Genomic DNA, 10,725 nt, shown 5'->3' on the forward strand with positions numbered 1-10,725 from the left:
TCAAGTAGCCATAGACGTATTAGTTGATTTATTAAACCTCAATCCTATTCCATTAGCTTATATGTCTATTCATTTGCCAATACCATATTTTTTTTGTGACTCACAGCTTTGTAGTTAGTTTCTAAATTAGGAAGTATGAGGCCGGCTACTTTGTTCTTTTTCAAGGTTGTTTTGGCTATTTGGGGGGTCCTTGCAATTCAATATGAACTTTAGGGTTATCTTCCCCATTTTTAAAAAAAGGCCATTGAGATTTTGACAGGAGTTTATTGACTCTGTAGATCAAGTTGGACAGCATGGACATCTTAACAATATAAGGCATCCAATCCATGAACATGGATGTCTTTCTGTTTATTTAGTTCTTTAATGTGTTTGATGAATATTTTATAGTTTTCAGTGTACATTTTTTCACTCTCTTTGTTAAATTCATTGCTCAGTAGTTTATTCTTTCAGATTAAATTATAATCAGAATTGCTTTCTTAGTTTCCTTTCTGGATTAATCATTGCTAGCATATAGAAATATGACATCTTTGCATGCTGATATTGTATCTTCCAACTTTGCTGTATTCATTTATTAATTCTAATAGTTTTTGGGGAAAAGTAGGTGTGCATTCTTTACAGTTTTCTGTATATGTGATCATATCATTTGTGAATAGAGATAATTTTGCATCTTTCTTTCCAATTTGGAGGTCTTTCATTTGTTTTTCTTGTCTAGTTATTCTGGCTAAATCTCCAAATAAAATGTAGAAGGAATAGTGAAAGTGGCCATCTTGTTCCTGATATGAGGGAGGAAACCTTTCAGTCTTTCGCAATTAAGATGTTACATTTAGTTTTTACATAGATGCCTTTTTGACAAAGCTGAGTGTTTACTGTTGTGTTTTTTTAATTACGATAAAGTGATATTAAGTTTGTTTGTTGAGTGTTTTTTAATCATGATAAAAACAGATATTATACTTTTTGTTGTGCATTTTACCACAATAATATTTTTATTTATATTATTTCATATAAACATGTCAAGTGCTTTTTCTCCATCAATTGAGATGATGAAATGTTCCTTTTTTCCTTCATTGTAATAATGTAGTGTGTTACATTCAACTATTGTCATATGTTGAAATGCCCTTGCACTGTTGGGATGAATCCCACTTAGCCATGGTGCATAATCCACTTAATATAGTGCTGGACTCTCTCAGGGAAAGTTTCTACAAATTTATTTTTCTGTCCTGGGAATGGGCTATGCATTCTTATTTCTCTGCATAATTTTTTGTTTAAAATTGGATATTTTTATTTCAATGAAGTAGCACCAGAAATCATATTTTCCTCTATGCGCAGGGCTTAGTGTGGGTTGTAGTTGTTTGTTTTATAGTGACTTTTCTAAATTATTTTCTTAAAGACCGTATTCTTTGTGTGTGTGGCCACAGGTTTATTCAGTTTACTTAGTGGTCTACTTTGATTCGCCAGAGATATACGTAGCTGCCTAGAGTCAAAGAAAAAAAAACTTTCAATTTTTTGAATATTGACTGTGTTTTGGCAACACTCTTTCAACTCTTAGCTAGGCCATTTAAACTTTTTCCTTAGCCTTCACTTTCCGTTTGTGTGAAGCCTAAATGTCAGATAGAGTTGAAAGCTTAGATTGTTATCAAGTCTTTTCTGAGCATTATCCCATTCATAGATGTGTTCAGCCATCAAGATTCTCTAACATATGCAGGGAGCTTTCCAAATCCTTTATTCCCCCATTTATCTCCTTCTTTAGCCTCTTATTTCTCAGGCTTTTTGTTCTGTCTTCTGATTGTTCAATCTATTATCCTCTTACCCCACGTGGCTGCAGCTAGGATACTTGCATTTAAAGTCTTCCAGTGAAGGCCACTCAGGAGGTTGTTCCCACTCTGTGAAAGTCCAAGGTAGATGAAACATAGGCAAGGCCCTGAGCTGATCCCTCAGGGAACCACCAGACAGGTCAAAACACAAAGTGTAATTCCTTGAGAACAAAGTTCATGTTGCCCGATCTGTCACCAGCCATCCACACCATGATGTGAGCCACCATCTCCGTGGTTGATGCTGAGCTGGGGAATGGGGACTACTAAGTAGGTAAGTTAAAAAATCACAACACACTTTCTTACTGAAATTTAGCAGCTTTTTTCTTAATTAGGCATTTCTTAATTGTGATGTTTGTTTAGATTCAAGAATTCAAAAAAAAGTTGATTCTGACAGTTTTTACCACCCTAAAATTGTTGCTTTCAGGTAGGTAAGTAGTTTTGTGTTGCCTATTTCACCATTTTTGGTGACACCTACCTGTGAGAAGAATTTTATAAATAATAATACCCATGTCTCACAATATTGTCAATTCTATTGTAATTCAATTGTCAATTCAATTGTATTAAAAAGGGTAATGTCTGTATTTGATGAAATATGAAATAATAATAGAAAGATATTTTTTAAATAATTATAACTCAGATTCTACTAAAGCTTATTAGTAGCATGTCTAAGATTCGCTTGTCTAAGATTGGATGTACAACATAAAGATTCTGTTTGCCCTTTTATGTTACTTTAAAAAAGAAAAAAATTGCAGTAATCTGTCAGAATTTTCTATTCATATTGCTCCCCAACCAATTTTAAGGGCATTGATTATACTAACCTGTACCATCTAGGTATATAACAACTTCATATAGCTACTTCAAGAAGTAGTACTTTCTAAATTTTTCTACAAATTTTATGTCAACTTTTATTATGAAAATATTCAAATAAAAGGAAAATAGAAACAATGCAACCATAGTCTATTTACTCACTTGGATCTATTAAACAGTTATTACAACCTCCTCCATGTGTTTGTGTGTGTGCATGTGTATGGAGAGAGAGAGAGAGAGAAGCAGACAGACAGAGACTAATTTGCTGCAGCATCAGGATATATGTAGCAGATATCATTAAGCTTCATTCTTTTAATATGTCAGCATAGTCTCACAAATGGACACTCTCGCTTGTACCTCTAATATCATTTTCATATCTAAAAAAGTAACAAATGTTTCCTATTATCATCTACTTTACTGATCCTATTAATATGACTCCATTAACCAAATGGTTGTCTTTTCTATATTATCTTTTTCTTCCTTCCTTCCTTTCTTTCTCCCTTCCTTCCTCCATTTCTCCCTCCCTCCTTCCTTCTCTTCCTTTCTTTTGGTTTTTCTTTTCTTTCTTCTTTCTTTCTCTCTACTAGAATCAACGCTCATGCATATGTTTAGGATGTTTTTTGAAGACTTCCATTATATTAATGATAATAATGATGTTAATCTCTCTTTTAATGATATTAACTGTTGATATAAAGGCTGTTATCTCCTCAAATGTTTTTTTCTTTTGAAAATCTTTTTTGTTTTTTTTGAGAAAGTTCAGCCCTGAGCTAATATCTGCTGCCAATCCTCCTATTTTTGCTGAGGAAGACTGGCCCATCTTCCTCTACGTTTTATATGTGGGACGCCTACCACAGCATGGCTTGATGAGCGGTGTCGTGTCCGCACCTGGGATCCAAACCCATGAACCCCTGGCTGCTGAAGCAGAATGTGCAAACTTAACTGCTGCGTCACCCAGCCTGCCCCTCCTCAAATGTCTTGATATTATTTCCAGTGACATTTACCGCGTTTCCCTACCACTTGTGTTGCTCATAAATTGGAAGTAATGTCTAAAGTATGGGTTATATTCAGGATAAAGACTATTGCTAAGAATACTTCATAATGATGCTAGGTAACTCATCCGTTATCTCTTTAGGAGGCACAACATGTTGCGTTGTTTCCTTATTAGTGATACTAAGTCAATCCTTTGGTTAAGGTTCTAATGGGAGCATCTTTTCAAAAGTATGGTGTCTGTCTTGTAAATAACAGGTATTATGTGGGATGAATCTTTGGCACAGTATTAATATCATGTTCTGAAAAAAACTTCCCCCATTGACAGTAAAATTCAGTGACATTCCCATGATTTTTCTGTTATGTTTTGGCCTTAGCTGATTTCCCTCCCACTATGTACTATATTCACATATTTTTAAAGGATAGTGAAATAACTGTTTACCTTGTGTGATGATGTTATTATTAATTAACAAAAGGTATTTTCATTTTATCAAACTTTAAGATTCATGTCAAAATCCTGAAATTAGAGATATGGTGTGATCTTACGTAAATTATTATATAAATATACATGTATGCATGTGTGTGTGTGTGAATTCATCCGATTTGTCCATATGTATTTATTAATTTATTTTTCAGTCATATCTCATGCAAATTAATGATTTTTTAAAACGTACTCCCAGTAGAGGTTTCCTGAGTGGCCTGGATGGACAAACACAATCTAACAATTCTGAATGAATTCATTCTAATGGGAATCAAGAATCTCATCGAGCCATAGGCTCCATTATTTGGACTCCTCCTCATTGTTTATATGGTCTCAGTGGTGGGAAGTGGGCTTGATCATCCTCACCAAGATAGACTCTAGACTACAAATACCCATGTGCTTTTTCATCAGACACCTGGCTTTTACCAATCTTGGTTATTCAACAAGTGTAGGACCCAGTTTTAGTAAATGTTGTTGCAGATCAACATACAATATCCCATAATTGATGTGTGATATCCAACTCACTTTCTTCAGTATTTTTGTTGTTAGTGAAATTTCCTTTCTCTCAGCAATGTCCTATGACCACTATGTGGCTATCTGTAACCCTCTGCTCTACACAGTCATCATGTCACAAAGATTCTATCAGCTGCTGGTGGCAATACTTTATCTCTGTAGTGTCTTTTTGTCTTTGGTGATCATCATAAAAATTTTCATTTCCTTGTTGTGTGTCTATAATGTCACCAAGCATTTCCACTGTGATAGTCTGCCACTGATATCTTTGCTCTGCTCAGACACACATGAAATTAAGCTGCTAATTCCGATCTTTTCAGTTTTTAATTGGGTTCCTTCTGTTCTGATACTCCTTGTGTCCTACATGCTGACCTTTGTTGCCATTCTCAGGGGAAGAGGGCAGGTACAAGGTTTTCTCCACCTGTGGATCTAACCTGACACTGATATTCATATTCTATGGAACTCTATTATTTAAGCACTTGCAGCCTAAGTCCAGCCATTCCTCTGATACTGATAAAATGGCCACCTATTTTACATTTTGTTAATACTCATGCCAAATCCCATGATCTACAGTTTATGGAACAAAGAGGTGAAAAATGCCCTGCATTGAACCTGGAATATGTGCACAAATATTCTATTTAAAATTTACAGTAGGATACACTAACAATAAAGGATGTGTTGGCCAAAGTATACTATAACTAACATTGTTTTAGCTTTGTACCATTGCCTCCATGGAATGGGCAAGAATTGGTGTGAGACAGACATAGAAATAAAGAAATGTATCATTATTTTCAAAATCTATCGCTAACAGATGGCTAATTCCTGCTCATACTTCAGATATTAACCTACATTTAGTTTCAAGTCCAGATTGGGTGCCAATCCTACGTATTCTCACATGTAGCCTATTGGCATTGCCTCTTCCATTAAACTTTTTTTTTAAGTTCTGTAAGCCCCATCCTTTTGTTGTTGTTTTTTTTTTTCTGGGAAAGATTTGCCCTGAGCTAACATCTGTTGCCAATCTTCCCTCTCTTTCTTTTCCTCTCCAAAGCCCCAGTACATTGTTGTGTATTCTAATTGTAAGTCCTTCTAGTCCTTCTATGTAAGTTGCCACCACAGCATGCCTACTTACAGATGAGTGGCGTGGTTCCAGGCCCTGGATCCAAACCTGGGCCACTGAAGCAAAGCATGCCAAACTCTAACCACTGGGCAATCAGGGCTGGCTCCAAATATTTATTTTTATAAAGCCAGAGACTTTGTGTATTCCATTTATAACTTTATCTGTAGCATCTATATTAGCACGGTAAGAGGCACAAAAAAGATGCCTGATAAATATTATATAAATGGATTCATTCAAGGAAATAAACATATATTGTTAAGCTTAATGGTCAAAATCCTTCTTTTTATGAGGTTTAGAGAAAATAGGCAGAGTGAGAAGTTGGTTATACAGTATGATAGATTGGATTATCTATCTATAGATTGAAAATAGCAAGTAGCCAGGATGATGTTTAAGTTTTAATTAAGGTTCTCAAAGAGACTTCTTGCAAAGATGACATTTAGACAAACACTTTAGGAGCTGAGTGAGTGGACTATGGGGCTATCTAGGGGATGACTGTTCCAGGGAGAGACAACTGTCAATACTACAGTTCAGTTCCTAAATGACAGTATGACTACTGTGTTGAGGAACATCAGAGTCGAAGGTGGTTGGAGTGCAAAATGTGACTAGGAAATAGAAGATATAATGATAGACTTGTAACACAGAATTCAACCTTATAGTACTACATAGGCCATTGTAAAACTTGCCTTTTAATCCGACTGATAAAAGAATCACTGGAGGATTTTGAGCTAAGGAGTGATTTAATCTATCTTTGGTTAAATGACAGTTATGACTGCTGTGCAGATAACAGACTGTAAGATACTAATATTTAAAAATGGGAAATCCTGAGGGATTTAATTATGATAATTTGAGAGAGGATGGGAAGTGATTAGATTCTTGACGTATAACTTAAGAAAATGTGAATAATATTTCTTCATATTTATATGGGATATAAGAGGTTTAATAAAGAAGATGATTTCACAGCTAGAAGGACCTACAACTAAGATATTCAACTATGTACTGGGGGGATTTGGGGAAATAAAGCAGAAAAAATAAAATAAAATAAAATAAAGAAGATGATTTAAAAAGAATGGAGAGAATAGTTCCAGAGCTCACTTTAAAATATGCTGTATACAGATGTTTCTCGACATAATATGGGGTTACGTCCCAATAAACATAAGACTCGAAAATATTGTAAGTCAAAATGCATTTAATACACCTAACCTACCAAACATCATAGCTTAGCCTGGCCCACATTAAACATGTTCAGAACACTTAAAATAGCCCACAATTGGGCAAAAATCACCTAACACACAGTCTTATTTTATAATAAAGTTTTGATTATCTCATGTAATTAATTGAATACTGTAGTGAAGGTGAAAAAATAGAATGGTCCTATAGGTACAGAGTGGCTGTAATCAAATTGCTTTTTTACCCTTGTGATCACATGGCTGCCTGGGAGTTGGGGCTTGCTGCTATTGTCCAGCATCATTAGAGAGTATCATACACATATTGCTAGCCAGGGAAAAGGTCAAAATTCAAAATTTGAAGTACAGTTTCAACTGAATGTGCATCCCTTTTGCATCGTGATATTGTCAAAAAATCATAAGTCAAACCATCCTAAGTTGGGGACCATCTATGCTCTTTCTGCTTCCAACTAATATGGAGTGAGAGACTGTACTTATCCTTCATTAAAACAAGAAAAACAAAGACAAGATATAAGAAACAACAATTTTCAAACCATTGACATCAGGCAACTATGGACAGTATCCCTGAGAGATGAGGAAAAAAGGAAGTGAATGTTATGATTACACCACTTTTCTATCTTAAGAGGGTTTCTAGGCTGTGCTGTCAAAAGGGGAAACCCAAGCAAAGCTTAGAAATATCCTTGAGTTGAAGAGACAGAATTTAGAGCTCGGTGACACCAAAGAAGCTAGAGTTTTCAAGACAGGGTACCAAAGATAAAGAGCAGCACAAAGAAAGGACACTGAATCTCCGCAGAGAATCCCCCTCAATTATTCAACAGATGAATGATCAGCATATGCAAGTAGAAACCACTCATGGCTGAAGAAAGAATCATCTGAAATCATTAAAGGCAGCAATGCCTAGAACTCAAAACAGAAGTAGGAATTGTGACAATTTGTTACAAAGAGAGTAGAAAAATTAATAATTCATGTGGCATTAGGTAGAGTACTCAAGAAAGCCTTACTCCAGTAGAGGAGAATTATTAAGGCTAAACTGAGTCCTGCTCTGGACCCACATAAGAAGTTATAAAAGCAATATCTGAAAGGATTAAGTTATTTCCAATAACTGTATCCCAGAACAAAACTCAAAAATATTTGTAAAATACAAAATTATCCAGCATCCATTAGAGAAAAATTCACAATATATGGGATATATTTTATAAGCATCAGGCATATAAAGACCCAGAAAAACATGATCCATAATGAATAAATGGTTATTATAATTGTATATCATATTTTCAAAAAGATAAGAGAAGTGGAGGATATTAAAAAAAGAAATTTAACTTCTAGAGACAAAATGTACCATATTCAAAATAAAAGATATATGGGATTGTATTCATGGCAGATTAGAAATTACAGAAGAAAAGATTAGTGAACCTGTAGATATAGCAAGAGAATGTATCCAAAAAGAAACACAGAGAGTGAAAAAAAAACATGAAAAGAGCAACAATAAGCAGAGAGACAACTTCAAGCAGCCAAGTATACAAGTAATTGAACTCCCCAAAGAAGGGGGTAATTAAAATTATTTAAAGAAAATATAGATGAAAATTTTAAAGAGCATAAAGGTAAAAATTGTCACATTCAGGAAGATTAACAAATCTCAGATCCAAGAAGCATGTAGACAACTACTGAAAGGCACATCATAATCAAATTGCGCAAAGCCAGTGACAAATAAATAACTTAAGCAGTAAAATAAAAAAGACACATTGTATACAGAAGAACACTGAAAAGAATAATGTATTTATCTTCAAAAGCACTGTGGGTAAGAAGATAGTGGAGCAACTTCATTATGCACTGAAACAAAATAACTGTCATCCTCGAATTCTGTACCCAGGAAAAGATTTCACAAAGGAATGCAAAATAAACACTTTTTGCTGAAAGAATCCATCACCAGCAGACCCACACAATGAGAAATGATAAAGGAAGCCCTTCAGTTAGAAGGAAGATGAAAACATGAATGCAGATAAAGGAGTGAAATCACCTGAACTACACATATGTCTAATAATTTAATTTCTAAAAATATTAATTTCTAATAATTTAAATCTCAAAGACATTGTTTAAAAATAATAAAAATGCATTGCCAAACTGTATAAATAATATGATGGGAATGACTAAACATTGTAAAGTTCTTATTTTACATGTGAAGGGGTATGACTGCACTTGAAGGTAGACTATGACAAGTAAAATATCTATACCACATACCCTAAAGCAAACACTAAAATAACCACAATAAAAGTTATAACTGTTAAATCCTCAGTAAAATATAGAATAGAAAATAAGGAAAACTGGGACGAAAAATAAATGGGACAAAGAGAAAGCAAATAGCAATGCGATAGACTTAAATCTAATGATATCAATAACCATATTATTAAAACTCTCAAGGAATCTACAGGGGGCCAGCCCCGTGGACGAGTGGTTAAGTTCGTAGGTGGCCCAGGGTTTTGCCGGTTTGGGTCCTGGGCACGGACACGGCACTGCCCAACAGGCCATGTTGAGGCAGCGTCCCACATGCCACAACTAGAAGGACCCACAACTAAAAAAATATACGACTATATACCGAGGGTATTTGGGGAGAAAAAGCAGAAAAAAAAAGACTCGTAATAGTTGTTAGCTCAGGTGCCAATCTTTAAAAAAAAAAAAGGGAATCTACAAAGAAAAAAAAAAAAAACTAAACCTAAAAGTTGAGTTCAGCCAGGTAGTAGCATACATGATCAACAAGCAAATATCAATCGGATTTCTACATAATAACAGTAAAACAGAAATTAAAAAACACAATGATCTCCCCAAGCGTAATGAAAACATAGAAAAGCTAAAAAAAAACACGTACAGGTCAGTGTGCTGAAAAGTACAAAATGCTGAGTAAAGAAATCAAACATAGAAATCAATGGAGACGTTTTGTTTTCATAGATTAGAAGACTAAATATAGTGAGGATGACAATTTTTTTCTGAAATTGATCTATAGGTATAACGAAAAATCAAATATTAGCTCAGCTATATTTTTTGTAGATAATAGATGAGTTTATGGGAAATGCATAAGACAAAGAATAGCTAAAACCTGTTTTTAAATCAGAATAACGTGGAAAGGATCAGTCTAATATTTTATATAACTCCAGTTATCGAGACTTAGTGTTATTGGCGCAGGGAAAGACGGATATATCAGTAAAATAGAACACAGAAGCCAGAAATAGACAATTGTGAAAAAGTCCAACTGATTTTTCATGAATTACAAAGGTAATTCAATGAAAGAAGGATAGATATTTTAATAAATTCTGCTGGAACAGTTGGATGTCCACAGGGAAAACAAGAAAGAAAAGAAATTAGAATGTTGACCTAAACTTTATACAAAAATTGACTCAAGAGAAATCATGATTTAGATGTAAAACGTAAAACATTAGAATTGTAGACAAAAACATAAAAGAAACTCTGTAGGACATAATGCTAGGTGAACAGTTCATTGACATGACATTAAAAATAAAATATATAAAAATAAGAATTGATAAATTGTACTTTAAAATTACATCCAATCACCATGAATCACATTTTTGGACATTCATTCCAGAAAAATAAATCTTATGTTCTTAAAATCTCTTTTCCACAAAAATTCATAAATCTGTATTTGTGGTAGTTGAAAACTGGAAACAACTTAAATATCTTTCAAGGGCAAATTGTTGAAAACAATGCATCATTCGTCACATGAAATAATAAAGGAATAATAATAATAAATCAATGATAAAGGAACAAACAATTGATACACAGAAACATGATGGACCTTAAGAGAATTACAGTGGCTGA

The sequence above is a fragment of the Equus asinus genome, chromosome 17, assembly GCF_041296235.1.
Source record: "Equus asinus isolate D_3611 breed Donkey chromosome 17, EquAss-T2T_v2, whole genome shotgun sequence".
Classification (NCBI taxonomy): Eukaryota; Metazoa; Chordata; class Mammalia; order Perissodactyla; family Equidae; genus Equus; species Equus asinus.